This window comes from Ailuropoda melanoleuca, chromosome X (assembly GCF_002007445.2).
Source record: "Ailuropoda melanoleuca isolate Jingjing chromosome X, ASM200744v2, whole genome shotgun sequence".
NCBI classification, from domain to species: Eukaryota; Metazoa; Chordata; class Mammalia; order Carnivora; family Ursidae; genus Ailuropoda; species Ailuropoda melanoleuca.
Genome location: NC_048238.1, coordinates 58,177,358 through 58,193,119, shown reverse-complemented (window position 1 = coordinate 58,193,119; position 15,762 = coordinate 58,177,358). Strand labels below are relative to the sequence as shown.

General features: G+C 35.7%; 1 protein-coding gene across 9 annotated transcripts in view; it reads right to left on the bottom strand.

The window, feature by feature from the left end:
* GPR174 (G protein-coupled receptor 174) overlaps positions 1-15,762 on the bottom strand; it is a 68,470-nt gene that overhangs the window by 41,761 nt on the left and 10,947 nt on the right. For 3 of the 9 annotated variants that reach the window (XM_034649089.1, XM_034649088.1, XM_034649092.1), the window contains exon 3: positions 10,775-10,936. The exons of the other annotated variants lie outside the window; for them this stretch is intronic. The gene's annotated coding sequence lies outside the window, so the exon portion shown is untranslated. The remainder of the gene's footprint in view (positions 1-10,774; positions 10,937-15,762) is intronic. 9 annotated transcript variants of the gene reach the window in all.

Sequence of the window (15,762 nt, the reverse complement as noted above, 5' to 3'; positions counted from 1 at the left end):
ACTGACTAGCCTGGAAAAATCTCACGGCTTCTAGTCAAACACAACACAGTTGGAGGATAGAAACTGACTTGTTCTCAGGTGGGTTTTTTTTTTTCTGAGTTCTCATAACCACAACTGCTTCATTGATTAATGAACACACACAGAAAGAGATTCAAATGGCCACTGGTTGTCAGCACAGCAGATACTGAGATAGATTAACTTCTACAAAAAAACTGCCTTGCAAGTACCCTTGCAATGCTTGTAGATGTTTTCTTATATGGGGTAATTTAGGTATACCAAAAACCATACTCCATTCCTTTCTGCTCCATGTTGCATAATGATCTCTTGCCTGGGCTTGCCAGGTTGCCTGAATATCCCATTATAGATTCAGTCCTTTAAGGTACTTTGTCTTTAAGAATTTCTTTTTGTTTCTAATGGCTTGTATTTTTTTCTTTTTTTGACAGAAAGAGAGAGAGAATGCATGAGTGGGGGAGGGAGGAGCAGAAGGAGGGAGAGAATCTTAAGCAGGCTCCATCCTGACCATGGAGCCCAATGTGGGGCTCAGTCTCACGACCTGAGATCATGACTTGAGTCAAAATCAAGAGTCAGATGCTTAACTGACTGAGCCACCCAGGAGTCCCTCCAAGAATTTCTTAATAAATGAAAATACTTCAAGGAGGGATTTTCACACTAACCCATTAACTGTAGTCATTAAGATATGCTAGCTTTCACCTTAGACAGTGGACAGAATGAAATATACAAATAGAGATTCATTTTACTTTGTGGGAGAAAGGAAGTAAAGGAACATAGATGGGGACAGTCTTAGGTGGTGCAATATATTAGGATAACCAGAGAAACCAGATTATACCCTAAGTGTTAGCAGAGAATTCTACAAAAGGGAGGAGTGGGCAGGAAAGATAGAAGGCAGACAACCAACATAATAGCTTCCACCTAAACCAATTTGTGTCAAACTAGTCTTTTTAAGAATCTTTTCTTATCTAGACTGCAAGCTCTTTGGGGAGGGGGCTCCTTTCAAAGAGATTAGACTTTGAATATCAGTTTCAGTTGGGAGATCTTGAACTACTTGCTTTCTGCTCTCCTCCTTGCCTTGACTCAGTTTATTCCTCTTGTACAATGAGTACAATAACATATACTCCTAGAGTGTGTTGTTAAGATTACATAAGACATCCCAAGTAAAAGCCAGTAAAACAGTGCTTAGCACATAATAGATGCCTAATACATGTCATTTGTCTTTTTCTTCTGGCCTCCAACATATATTAAAGAAGATGTTTGGTACACAGGGACTTCTACAATAAATGCTTTAAAAAGACTCAATGAAGGAAAAGTTAGTTGTGAGGATAAAATAGACTACTGTAACCAAAAGGCATTCCCAGGGTCTTCAGAATCCATAGTAGTCTGTTATGGGGGCTAGTAAAGAAAACCCAGACAGAAAATTACAAACTAACAAAGTTATGATCCCTACTGGTACTTTGTTGTGTGTGAAGGCATAGCCAGAACTATCCAAGTCCCACCTGAGTGGGACAAATATATGAAGACAAACTAGAGCAATAGTTCATAGGGACAGAATTCAGTGACTGAGCAGTGTCACAGACTAATCATAAACATCATCAGGCAAATCCAGCTGGAGACAAATAGATTTTATTGAAGTAATGAACATTCCCAGGCACTTTTTTTCAAGCCTTTTAAAATTATATTTCATGAATAAAAGTCATGTAAGATATCAAAAAAAAGGGTTTTAGTTTGCGGGTCTCTTCATCAATTTCTTTTAGAAAAGCCATATACCCCAAAACTATTCTGTGTTACTTGCTAGCTTTTTCAACTCCCAAAACAGGTCACACTTATTATGCAAATGGAAACAAAAAGAAAGTGTGGTAGCAGTATTCATATCAAACAAAATAGACTTTAAATACATATATTTATTTATTTACTTTAGAGAGAAAGAGAGAGCATGCATGAGGAGAGGGAGGGGCATAGGGAGAGAGAGAGTCTCAAGCAGATTTCTCCCTGAGCACAGAGTCTTATGTAGGACTTATTCCCATGACCCTGAGATCATAACCTGAGCCAAAATCAAGAGACGGAGCTTAACCAACTGAGCCACCCAGACTCCCCAAACAAAATAGACTTTAAAACAAAGATTTCAACAAGAGACAAGAGGTATTATTATACTCATAAAGGAAATAATCAAACAAGAAGAAATATCAATTGTAAATATTTATGGACTCAACATGGAAGCACCCAAAGACATAAAGTAAGTATTAACAGACATGAAGGAAAAACTCCATAATAACACAATAATAGTAGGGGACTTTAACACTCCACTTCCATGAATGGATAGATCATCCAGGCAGAAAACCAACAAGGAAACAGTGGCTTTGAATGACACATTGGAACAGATGAACTTAACACATATTCAGAACATTTCATTCAAAAACAGCTGAATGCACATTCTTTTCAAGTGCATATGGAACAGTTTTCAGAATAGATCACATGTTAGGCCACAAAACAAGTCTAAGTAAATTTTAAAAATATTGAAATCATATCATATTTCTTTTTCAACCACAATAGTAGGAAACTAGAAATTAATGACAAGAAAAAATCTGGAAATAACAAATACATGGAAACTAAGTAACATGTTAGTAAACAATTAATGGGTCAATAAAGAAATTAAGGAGGAAATCAAAAATATATGTGGAGAGTAATGAAAATAAAAGCACAATGGTCCAAATTCTTTGGGATGCAGCAAAAGCTGTTGTAAGAAAGAAGATTACAACAATACAGGCCTACCACAAGAATAAAAAAAAATCTCAAAAAAGCAACCTAACCTTATACCTAATGTGCTAGATAAATAACAAAATAAAGCCAAAAGCAAGTAGAAGAAGGGACTAATAATCAGAGTAGAAATAAATGAAATAGAAACTAAAATAACAGTAGAACAGACCAATAAAAGTAGGAGCTGTTTCTTTGAAAAGATTAACAAAATTGATAAACCTTTGGCTAAAGGTTATTATTAAAGGTTATTATTTAAGGCTGCAAAGGACTCAAATAATAAAATCAGAAATGAAGGAGAAATAACAACTGACACTACATAAAAAAATAATTATAAGAATATGACAAAATATTATATGCCAATAAATTGTTCAACCTAGAAGAAATGTATACATTCCTAGAAACATGTAACCTTCCAAAACAGAATCAGGAAGCAATAAAAAAATTGAACAAACAGATTACTAGCTATGAATTGAGTAATTAATCATAAATTCACAACAAACAAGATTCCAGAGACTTCACAGGTGAATTCTACCAAACACTTAAACAGTTAATACCTATTCTTCTCAAAGTATTTCAAAAAACTGAAGAGTAAGGAAGGTTTCAAAATGCATTCTATAAGGCCAGCATTACCCTAATAACAAAACAGATAAAGACATTGCAAAAAAAATAAAAGAAAGAAGAAAAAATGAAATAAAAAAAAGAAAGAAAGAAAACTACAGACCTCTAATGAGCATGGATGCAAAATTCCCCAACATAGTATTAGCAAACCAAGTCCAATAATACCTTAAAAAAATCAATCACCATGATCAAATGGGGTTTATTTTTGGGATACAAATATGTTTCAATATTCTCAAATCAATGTGATATATCACATTAATAAGAGAAAGGATAAAAAACACATGATCATCTCAATACATGCAGAAAAAGCATTTGGCAAAGTATAACATCCATTCATGAAAAAACCCTCAACAAAGTAGGCATAGAGGGAAAATAACTCAAAATAATGAAGGCCATATATGAAAAACCACAACTAAAATCATACCTAATGGGGTAAAACTGAGTTTTTCCTCTGAGGTAAAGAAGAAGACAAGGATATCCATTCTCACCACTTTTATTCAACATAGTACTGGAAGTCCTAGCCACAGTAATCTGACAAGAAATAGTAAATAAAAGGCATCCAAACTGGTAAGGAAGAAGTAAAACTGTTACTATTTGCAGATGACATACTATATAGAGAAAACCCTAAACACATAAAAAGATTCCATGCTCATGGATTGGAAGAATAAACATAGTTAAAATGTCTATGCTACCCAGAGCAATCTACACTTTCAATGCCATCCCAATCAAAATACCAATGATATTTTTCATAGAGCTGGAACAAACAATCTTAAAATTTGTGTGGCATCACAAAAGACCCCGAATTGCCAAGGAAATGTTGGGAAAGAAAAACAAAGCTGGGGCATCATGTTGCCTGATTTCAAGTTATATTACAAAGCTGTGATCACCAAGACAGCATAGTACTGGCACAAAAACAGGCACATAGATTAATGGAACAGAATACAGACTCCAGAAATCAACCCTCAACTTAATGGTCAACTAATCTTTGACAAAACAGGAAAAAATATCCAATGGAAAAAACAGTCTCTTCAATAAATGGTGCTGGGAAAATTGGACAGCTATATACAGAAGAATGAAACTCGACCATTCTCTCACACCATACACAAAGATAAACTCTAAATGGATGAATGACCTTGATGTGAGACAGGAATCCATCAAAATCATAGAGGAGAACCTAGGTAGTAACCTCTTTGACATCAGCCACAGCAAATTCTTTCATGACAGGTCTCCAAAGGCAAGGGGAAAAAAAGCAAAAATGAACTTGTGGGACTTCATCAAGATAAAAAGCTTCTGCACAGCCAAGGAAACAGTCAATAAAACCAAGAGGCAACCCACAGAATGGGAGAAGATATTTACAAATGACACTGCAGATATAAGGCTTGTATTCAAGATTTATAAAGAACTTCTCAAACTCAACACCCCAAAAATAATCAAATCAAAAAATGGGCAGAAGATATGAACAGTTTTCCAAAGAAGACATACAAATGGCTAACAGACACATGAAAAAATATTCAACATCATTAGCCATCAGGGAAATTCAAATCAAAACCACATTCACTTTGGAAAATAGGGTGGAAGTTCCTTAAAAAGTTAAAAAGGCAAGAAACAACAAATGTTGGAGAGGATGTGGAGAAAGGGGAACCTTCTTACACTGTTGGTGGGAATGCAAGTTGGTACAACCACTTTGGAAAATAGGGTGGAAGTTCCTTAAAAAGTTAAAAATAGAGCTACCGTATGACCCAGCAATTGCACTACTGGGTTTTTATCCCAATGATACAGATGTAGTGAAAATAAGGGGCACATGCACCCCAATGTTCATAGTGGCATTGTCCACAATAGCTAAACTGTGGAAGGAGCTGAGATGCCTTTCAACAGACGAATGGATAAAGATGTGGTTCATATATACAATGGAATATTACTCATCTATCAGAAAGAATGATTACCCAACATTTACATCAACATGGATGGAACTGGAGGAGATTATGCTAAGTGAAATAAGTCAAGCAGAGAAAGACAATTATCATATGGTTTCACTTATTTGTGGAATATAAAGAAGAGCAGGGAGATCAGTAGGAGAAGGAAGGGAAAAATGAAGAGGGGGGTAAACAGAGGGGGAAATGTATCACGAGAGACTATGGACTCCAGGAAACAAACTGAGGGTTTTAGAGGGGATGGGGGTGGGTGAGTTGGCGAGCCCCATGAAGGGTATTAAGGAGGGGACATATTGCATGGAACACTGGGCGTTATACGCAAACAATGAATCATGAAACACTACATCAAAAACTAATGGTGTACTGTATGTTGACTAACATATAAAACAAGAAACAAAAAAAAAAAGAATGTGGATGAAGATTGTGTGAATTTAGATGTGTAGAGTAGTAAGATACATAATAGCAAAACATTGGAAATCTAAATACATGATATTTAAGGAATGTTGATAAATGGAAATATTAGATATTAAAAATAATGTGAACCACAACAACAAAAAAAGAAAACCCTAAAAATACTACCCAAAAACTACTAGAACTATTACATGAATTCAGTAAAGGTGCAGAAAAGAAAATAAACAGAAATCTGTTGCACATTTATACACTAATAATGGAGTAGAAGAAAAAGAAATTAAGAAAATAATCCCATTTACAATTGCATCAAAAATAATAAAATACCTAGGAATAAACTTACTGAAGAAGGTGAAAGACCTATACTCTGAAAACTATAAAACACTGCAATTAACATATGGTTATACTCATATGTGGAACATAAGAAATAGAGCAGAGGACCACAGGAGAAGGGAAGGAAAACTCAATGGGAAGAAATCAGAGAGGAAGACAAACTATGAGAGACTCTGGACTCTGGGAAACAAACTGAGGGTTACAGAAGGGAGGAGGGTGGGATGATGGGGTGACTGGGTGATGGGTATTAAGTAGAGCATGTGTTGGGATGAGCACTGGGTATTATATGCAACTAATGAATTATTGAACACTACACAAAACCTTATGATGTACTATATGTTGGCTAACTGAACATAATGAAAAATTTTTTAAAATTAAATTAAAAAACTATAAAACATTGATGAAAGAAATTGAAGATGACACAAAGAAATGGAAAGACATTTCATGGTCATGGATTGGGAGACCCAATATTATTAAAATTCCCATACTACCCAAAGAAACCTATACATTTAATGCAATCCCCATAAAAAATAGTATTTTTCATAGAACAAGGACAAACAATTCTAAAATCGGCATGAAACCACAAAAGACCCTAAATACCCAAAGCAATCTCAAAAAAAGAAGAACAAAACTGTAGGCATCATAATCCCAGATTTTAAGATATACCACAAAGCTGTAATGATCAAAACAAATGGTATTGGGACAAAAATAGATACAGAGATCAGTGGAGGAGAACAGACAGCCCAGAAATAAACCCACACATTGTCAATTAGGCTATGCTAAAGGCAGCAAGAATATACATTGGCAAAAAGTCTCTTCAACAAATGATGTTGAGAAAACTGGACAGCTATATGCAAAAATAAAATAATAAAAAATAAAATAAAATAAAAGTGGACCACTTTCTTACACTACACACAAAAATAATCTGAAAATGTATTACAGAACTAAATATGAGACCTGAAATTATAACAATCCTTGAAGAAAATATGGACAGTAATTTCTTTGACATGGGCCATAGAAACATTTTTCTAGATGCATTTCATCTGGCAAATTAAACAAAAGTAAAATTAAATTGTTGGGACTACACCAAAATAAAAGGCCTATACACAGTAAAGGAAACCATCAACAAAATAAAAAGGCAACCTAGTGAATGGGAAAAATTATTTGTAAATGATATAACCAATAAGGGATTATATTCCAAATATATAAAGAATTTATACAACTGAACACCAAAAAAATGATCTGATTAAAAAATGGGCAGAGGACCTAAATAGACATTTTTCCAAAGAGGACCTACAGATGGACAACAGACACATGGAAAGATGCTCAACATCACTCATCATCAGGGAAACACAAATCAAAACCACAATAAGATATCATCTCACACATGTCAGAATGGATAAACTCAAAAATACAATAAATAACAAGTGTTGATGAGGATGTAGAGAAAAATGAACACTTGTGCACTGTTGGTGGGACTTCAAATTGGTGCAGCCACTATAAAAAACAGTGAAGTTCCTCAAAGAATTAAAAATATACTTACCATAAGACCCAGTAATTCCACTACTGGGTATTTGCCTTAAGAAAATGAAAACACTAATTCTAAAAGATATATTTATCCTTATGTTTATTGCAACATTATTTACAATAGCCAAGATATGGAAGCAACCCAAGAGTCCATCCTCAGATTAATGGATAAAGAATTGGTATGGAATGAGATATTACTCATCCATAAAAATAATGTGATCTTGCCATTTGCAACAACAATAATGGACCTAGAAGGTATAATGCTAAGTGAAATAAGTCAGGCAGAGAAAAACAGTGTCTCTGTTTTTAAGTTCAAAATGACTGAAATTTGATCAGTGGATTTATACTAATGTATTAATGACCAAGAACTATAAGACATTATCCAGGACCTTCACAAAGACCATGAAGGCACTTGCCTAGTAGTCGTCTTTTAAATCATATGGTTTCACTCATTTATGGAATATAAGAAATAGGAAGATCGGTAGGAGAAGGAAGGGAAGAATGAAGGGGGGGGTAAACAGAAGGGGGAATGAACCATGACAGACTGTGGACTCTGGGAAACAAACTGAGGGCTTCAGAGGGGAGGGGGTGGGGGAATGGGACAGGCCGGTGATGAGTATTAAGGAGGGCACGTATTGCATTGTGCACTGGGTGTTATATGCAAATAATGAATTATGGAACACTACATCAAAAACTGGGGATGTACTGTATGGTGACTAATATAACAAAATAAAAATTATAAAAAAATTAAAATAAAAAATATATAAATCATTCATGGGAACCATCACAGACCCAAGCTAAAAGGAGGGTGGTACAATGGGAGGAGTGTAGGAGAGGGGTTTTAACCAAGATCCACCCTTTAAATCTTATACTAAACTTGCTTATCAGCCTACACATGGAGTAAATAATTCAACAAGTTCAGTCAGCACAAACTTGAGTACCTGAGGTAGTATTTTTTTCTTTTGTCAATATGCTCTTTTCATTGATAATCCCAATGATGACATAGGTAGTAATTCAATGAGCATTTTTTTCATTTTTTGTAATTTAAATTAAATTACCCAACATATAGTACATCTTTAGTTTCAGATGTACAGTTCAATAATTCATCAGTTGCATATAACACCCATTGCTCATCACATCACATGCCCTCCTTAATGCCTATCGCTCAATTACCCCATACCCCCCTCCAGCAACCCTCAGTTTGTTTCCTATAGTTAAGAGTCTCTCATGGTTTTTCTCCCTCTCTGATAACTTCCCATTCAGTTTTCCCTCCCTTCCCCTATGATCTTCTGTGCTGTTTCTTATATTCCATCAATGAGCCTTATCACATTTTTTCAACTGATGGTAGAACTGATTGAACATTTTAAATAAATATTAGATTTTATTAATCTTTATTAATCATCTATTAATCTCCATTAATGCTTTAGTCTTAAGAAACAAGGTAACTGAGGCCTAAAGAAAGTAAGGTATTCATTCTTTTTTTAAAAATATTTATTTACTTATTTGAGAGAGAGAGAGCTTCAGTGGGAGGGGAGAAAGGAAAGGGAAGGAGAAACTCAAGCAGACTCTGACTTGGGGCTCAATCTCTCTGAGTGCAGAGCCTGACTTGGGGCTCAATCTCACAAGCCTGAGATCATGACCTGAACCAAAATGAAGAGTTGGACACTTAACTGACTGTACCACCCAGGTGCCCACAGTTTTCATTATTAGTTTTATAGCAACTTAATGGCAGAGCCAGGACTAGAACCTAAGTTTTAATTCAAAAACCTTGGGTTCCTTTATCCACACCACACTTCCAACTGTACATTCTCTAATATGTGAGCAAATATTTCTCTTCCCATATAGTCAGACCATTTGGATGTAAGCTTTGTTTATGTTATTAAAGGCTGTCAATTTTTAAATCACCAATGTACAAATCACTGAAAACACATGTCCTTCATTTTGCTTTCTGCAATGACATGGTAACCAGTGTTCTTGCTATGTGCATAAGAACATCAACACTTATTCCTTACTTTTATCCATCTCTCTCTCTATCCCCACCCCCACATACAGAAACACAGACATAAAGACATGTATTTTTACTGGCATGCAAGACTAGAAGAAAGTAACTAAAATAGGACAAATGTTCTTTTTCTTGGCCAGCCCCTTTCCTGCTCCTACAGTTTGTTAAATTATCAGTTTAGAAAAAGGAATTCAGTGATGAGATGAGCAAAAATTTGTTGAAAATCAAGTTACTGTGCTAGATGCCACTGGAGAGAAAAAGGAGACATAGCCTTTTTTCTTGAAAACTTATAGACTTTTTTTTTTCAATATTTCCTTGGTGATTCAGGGTCTTTTCTGGGTCCATAAAAATTTTAGGATTATTTGTTCCAGCTCTTTGAAAAATGCCATTGGTACTTTGATCAGAATGGTGTAGAAAGCATAGATTGCTCTGAGCAGCATAGATATTTTAATAATGTTTATTCTTCCAATCCATGAGCATGGAACAATTTTCCATTTTTTGTGTCTTCCTCAATTTCTTTCATAAGTGTTTTGTAGTTTCTAGAGTATAGATCCTTTACCTCTTTGGTCAGATACCTAGGTATCTGTTGGTTTTTGGTGCTATTGTAAATGGAATTGATTCCCTAATTTCTCTTTCTACTGTTTCATTGTTAGTGTATAGGAAAGCAAGTGATGTCTGTGCATTGATTTTGTATCCTGCCACATTATTGGATTGCTGAATGAGTTCAAGTAATTTGGGGGTGGATTCTTTTGGGTTTTCCACATAAAGTATCATGTCATCTGAGAAGAGAGAGAGTTTGACTTCTTCTTTGCCAATTTGGATGTCTTTTATTTCTTTTTGTTGTCTTATTGCTGATGCTAAGACTTCTAGTACTATGTTGAACAATAGTGGCAAGAGTGGGTATTCTTGTCGTGTTCCTGAACTTAATGGAAAAGTTCTCAGCTTTTCCCCATGAAGAATGATATTCACTATGGGCTTTGCATGGTTTTTATGAAATGGAGGAATGTTCTCTCTATCCCTACACTCTGAAAAGTTTTAGTCAGGAAAGGATGCTGTATATTTTCAAATGGTTTTCTGCATCAATTGAGAGGATCATATGGTTCTTGTCTCTTCTCTTATTGTGTTCTATCATATTGATTGATTTGCAAATGTTGAATCACTCTTGCATCCCAGGAATAAATCCTACCTGGTCATTTTGGATAATCCTCTTAATGTAATGTTGGATCCTGTTGGATAGGATCTTGTTGAGAATTCTGGCATCCATATACATCAGGGATATTGGTCTGTAATCCACATTTCCTGATTTCAAGCTATATTACAAAGCTGTGATCACCAAGACGGTATGGTACTGTCACAAAAACAGACATATAATCAATGGAACAGAATAGAGAGCCCAGATATGAATCATCAACTCTATGGTCAACTAATATTTGACAAAGCAGGAAAAAATATCCAATGGAAAGTAGACAGTATCTTCAATAAACGGTGCTGGGAAAATTGGACAGCTATATACAGAAGAATGAAACTCAACCATTCTCTTACACCATACACAAAGATAAACTCTAAATGGATGAAAGACCTCAATGTAAGACAGGAATCCATCAATATCCTAGAGGAGAACATAGGCAGTAACTTCTTCAACAACAGCCACAGCAACTTCTTTCAAGACACATCCCCAAAGGTAAGGGAAACAAAAGCAAGAATGAACTTTTGGGACTTCATCAAGATAAAAAGCTTCTGCACAGCAAAGGAAACAGTCAACAAAACAAAGAGGCAACCCACAGAATGGGAGAAGATATTTACAAATGACATATTAGATAAAGGGCTGGTATCCAAGATCTATAAAGAAGGTCTCAAACTCAACACTCAAAAAACAAATAATCCAGTCAAAAAATGGGCAGAAGACATGAACAGATACTTCTCCAAAGAAGACATACAAATGACTAACAGACACATGAAAAAATGTTCAACATCATTAACCACTAGGGAAATTCAAATCAAAACCACATTGAGATACCACCTTATACCACTTAGAATGGCAAAAATTAACAAGAAAGGAAACAACAAATGTTGGTGAGGATGTGGAGAAAGGGGAACTCTCTTACATGGTTGGTGGGAATGCAAGTTGGTACAGCCACTTTGGAAAACAATATGGAGGTTCCTTAAAAATAGAGCTACTGTATGACCCAACAATTGCACTACTGGACACTTATACCAAAGATACAGATGCAGTGAAAATAAGGGACACATGCACCCCAATGGTCATAGCAACAATGTCCACAATAGCCAAACTGTGGAAGGAGCTGAGATGTCCTTCAACAGACAAATGGATAAAGACATGGTTCATATATACAATGGAATATTACTCAGCCATCAGAAAGGAGGAATACCTACTATTTGCAACATGGATGGAACTGAAGGGGATTATGCTAAGTGAAATAAGTCAAGCAGAGAAAGACAATTATCATATGGTTTCACTTATATATGGAACATGAGGAATGGCATGAAGGACATCAGGAGAAGGAAGGGAAAAATGAAGTGGGAAGCAATTAGAGGGGGAGTTGAACCATGAGAGACTCTGGACTCTCGGAAACACCTGAGGGTTTCAGACAGGTGGGTGTGGGGGTTGGGTTAGCATGGTCATGGGTATTAAGGAGGGCATGTATTGCAATGAGCAGTGGATGTTATATGCTAACAATGAAGCATGGAACACTACATCAAAAACTAATGAAGTACTGTATCGTGACTAAAATAGCATGATAAAAAATAAAAATTAATTAATTAAAGAAAAAGAAAACTTATATTCTGGCAGAAGTGGACAACACACAAAACAAGAGAAATGAGTAAAATCAATTGCTTAATTGAACAAGCCAAATGTTAAGCTCTATAGAATGCTGCCATATATTTATGGTAAAAACCCACCATAGTTCTTGATGTGGTTGGGGCATTATATATTACCTTTCTAAAAGCAGTGATTTCACTAGTTCATAAAACTCATACTTGTCTTTCCCGTTTTTTTCAACTTTAAGTCTTATAACAATTCTGTTCATCATAGGCATTTTAAGGTGAAAGCTTGACCGGGGTGCCAGGGTGGCACAATGGTTAAGCGTCTGCCTTCTGCTCAGGGCGTGATCCCGGCGTTATGGGATCGAGCCCCACATCAGGCTCCTCTGCGATGAGCCTGCTTCTTCCTCTCCCACTCCTCCTGCTTGTGTTCCCTCTCTCACTGGCTGTCTCTCTGTCGAATAAATAAATAAAAAAATCTTAAAAAAAAAAAGGTGAAAGCTTGAACAAGCATAATGGTCCCATGCACTGAAGAAAATCTGACAGGCAAAAGGCAGGTGTTACCTAACTTTCCCAGTATAATTTCAATCTAATTGCACATGGCATTTTGCAAATTTTACAGAGGAATTCTGAACAAAGTAATGTGCAGTACCTATTTGGTATTTGCATGGTGAGTAATACCTCTGAGAGAGAGGCGCCCTCAATCACACTATTCTCACAAGTAGAGAAACTGAAAAATGAAGATGCTTACTTCCTTGTTCAGGTTTATGCCTCTAGCTAGTCCCCAAAAAGCATAAATTGAAGCTCAAGCTTCTGATTAGTGCTTGCTGAAAATATGATTTAGAACAGAGTTCAGGGATGCATGTCCCAAGACCTTTCCTCTACTTCCTCTTGGTTAAGAGAGCATAACAATGGAGGGCAGGGTGCAGAGAGCAGGAGGACATGGAGAATAACCAACATTATCAGGAGACACACTATCCTAAACCTTGTACCTCTTTGTTTGTTTGTTTCCCAGAGTTCTGTAGCTGATAAGGTCAGATGGTTACAGCACTGAGGTCCTAAACTTAAGTATGTGAGATAAATTTCATTAAATTTCTCTTTAATATAGCCATATATTGTATTCTGAACCTGTGACAAGATCCTGTAACTACAAATCTTTGGTCCAAAGGGGAAAAAAGATGATTCATAAACATGAATAGAGATCTACTTTCTCTTCTTTCTTTATTTTTATTTAGATTTTAGTTATTTAACATATATGGTAAAATTGATTTCAAGTGTACAATTTAGTGATTCATCACCTATGTATAACATCCAGTGCTCACCGCAAGTACCCTCCTTAATACACATCACCCATTTAGCTCATCCCTTGCTCACCTCCATCCATCAATGCTCAGTTTCTTCTCTATGGTAAAAAGTCTCTTAAGGTTTGCTTCCCTCTTTCTTTTCTTTTCCTTCCCCTATGTTCATTTGTTTTGTTCCACTTATGAGAGAAAGCATATGGCATTTTTCTTTCTCTGGTATTTAACTTATTTCACTTAGTATAATACACTCTAGCTTCATGCATGTCATTGCAAATGGCAAGATTTCATTCTCTCGGGTGGCTGAGTAATATTCCATTGTGTGTTTGTGCATCAGTGTGTGAGTGTGTGTGTGTGTGTGTGTGTGTGTGTGTGTGTCACTTATTTATCCATTCATAAATGAACATTTGGGCTCTTTATTAATTTGGATATTGTTGATAGTGCTGTTATAAACATTGGGGTGCATGTGCCCCTTCAAATCTGTATCTTTGTATCCTTTGAATAAATATCTAGTAGTGCAATTGCTGGGTCATAGGGTAGCTCTATTTTCAACTTTTTGAGGAAACTCCATAATGTTTTTCAGAGTGGTTGCACCAGTTTGCATTCCCATCAACAGTGCAAGAGGGTTCCCCTTTCTCCACATGATCACCAGCACCTGTTCTTTCCTGTGTTGTTAGTTTAAGCCATTTTGATAGGTGTGGGGTAATACCTCATTGTGGTTTGATTTGTATTTCCCTGATGCTGAGTGATGTTGAGCATCTTTTCATGTGTCTGTTAAACATCTGGAAGTCTTCTTTGGAAAATGGCTATTCATGTCTTCTGCCCATTTCTTAACTCGATTATTTGTTTTTTGGGTGTTGAGTTTGGTAAGTTCTTTATCGATTTTGGATACTAACCATTTATCAGATATGTCATTTGCAAATGTCTTCTTGCATTCTGTAGGTTACCTTTTAGTAATTTTGATTGTTTCCTTTGCTGTGCAAAAGCTTTTTGTCTTGATAAAGTCCCAGTGGTTCATTTTTGCTTTTGTTTCCCTTGCCTCTGGAGAGGTATCTAGTAATAAGTTGCTATAGCTGAGATGAAAGAGGTTGCTGTCTGTGTTCTCCTCTAGGACTCTGATGGTTTCCTGTCTCACATTTAGGCCTTTCATCCATTTTGAAATTATTTTTGTGTATGGTATAAAAAAGCGGACCACTTTCATTCTTCTGTGTGTTGCTGCCCAGTTTTCCCAACACCATTTGTTGAAGAGACTTTTTTCCATTGGATATTCATTCCTGCTTTGTTGAATGTTAGTTGACCATCAATTCATGCGTCCAGTTTTGGTTTTCCATTCTGTTCCATTGATCTATGTGTCTGTTTTTGTGCCAGTACCAAACTCTCTTGGTAACTACAGTTTTGTAATATAGCCTGAAGTCCAGACTTTTAATGTCTCCACCTTTGCTTTTCTTTTTCAAGATTGCTTTGGCTATTTGGGGTTTTCTGTGTTTCCACAGAAATTTTTGGATTGTTTATTCTAGTTCTGTGAAAAATGTTGGTGGTATTTTGATAGGGATTGCATTAAATGTGTAGATTGCATGGGAGTTAAAGAATATTCTACTAAAGAATGAATGGTAAACCAGGAAATTAAAGAAGAAATTTAAAAAAAATACATGGACTCAAATGAAAATGAAAACATGACAGTCCAGAACTTTTGGAATGCAGCAAAGGTGGTCATAAGAGGAAAGTATATAACAATACAGACCTACCTCAAGAAGCAAGAAAATCTCAAAGACACAACCTAAACTTACACCTAAAGGAGCTAGAAAAGGAACAGTAAATAAAGCCTAAAACCAGCAGACTAAGGGAAATAATAAAGATTAATGCAAAAATTAATGATATAGAAACAAACAAACAAAAAACCCAGTAGAACCAATCAACAAAGCTAAGAGCTGATTCTTTTAAAGGATTAATAAAATTGATAAAACCCTAGCCAGACTTATCAAAAAGAAAAGAGAAAGGATGCAAGTAAATAAAACTATGAATGAAAGAAGAGAGATCACAACAAACACCGAAGAAATACAAGCAATCATAAGACAATATTACGAAAAATTAT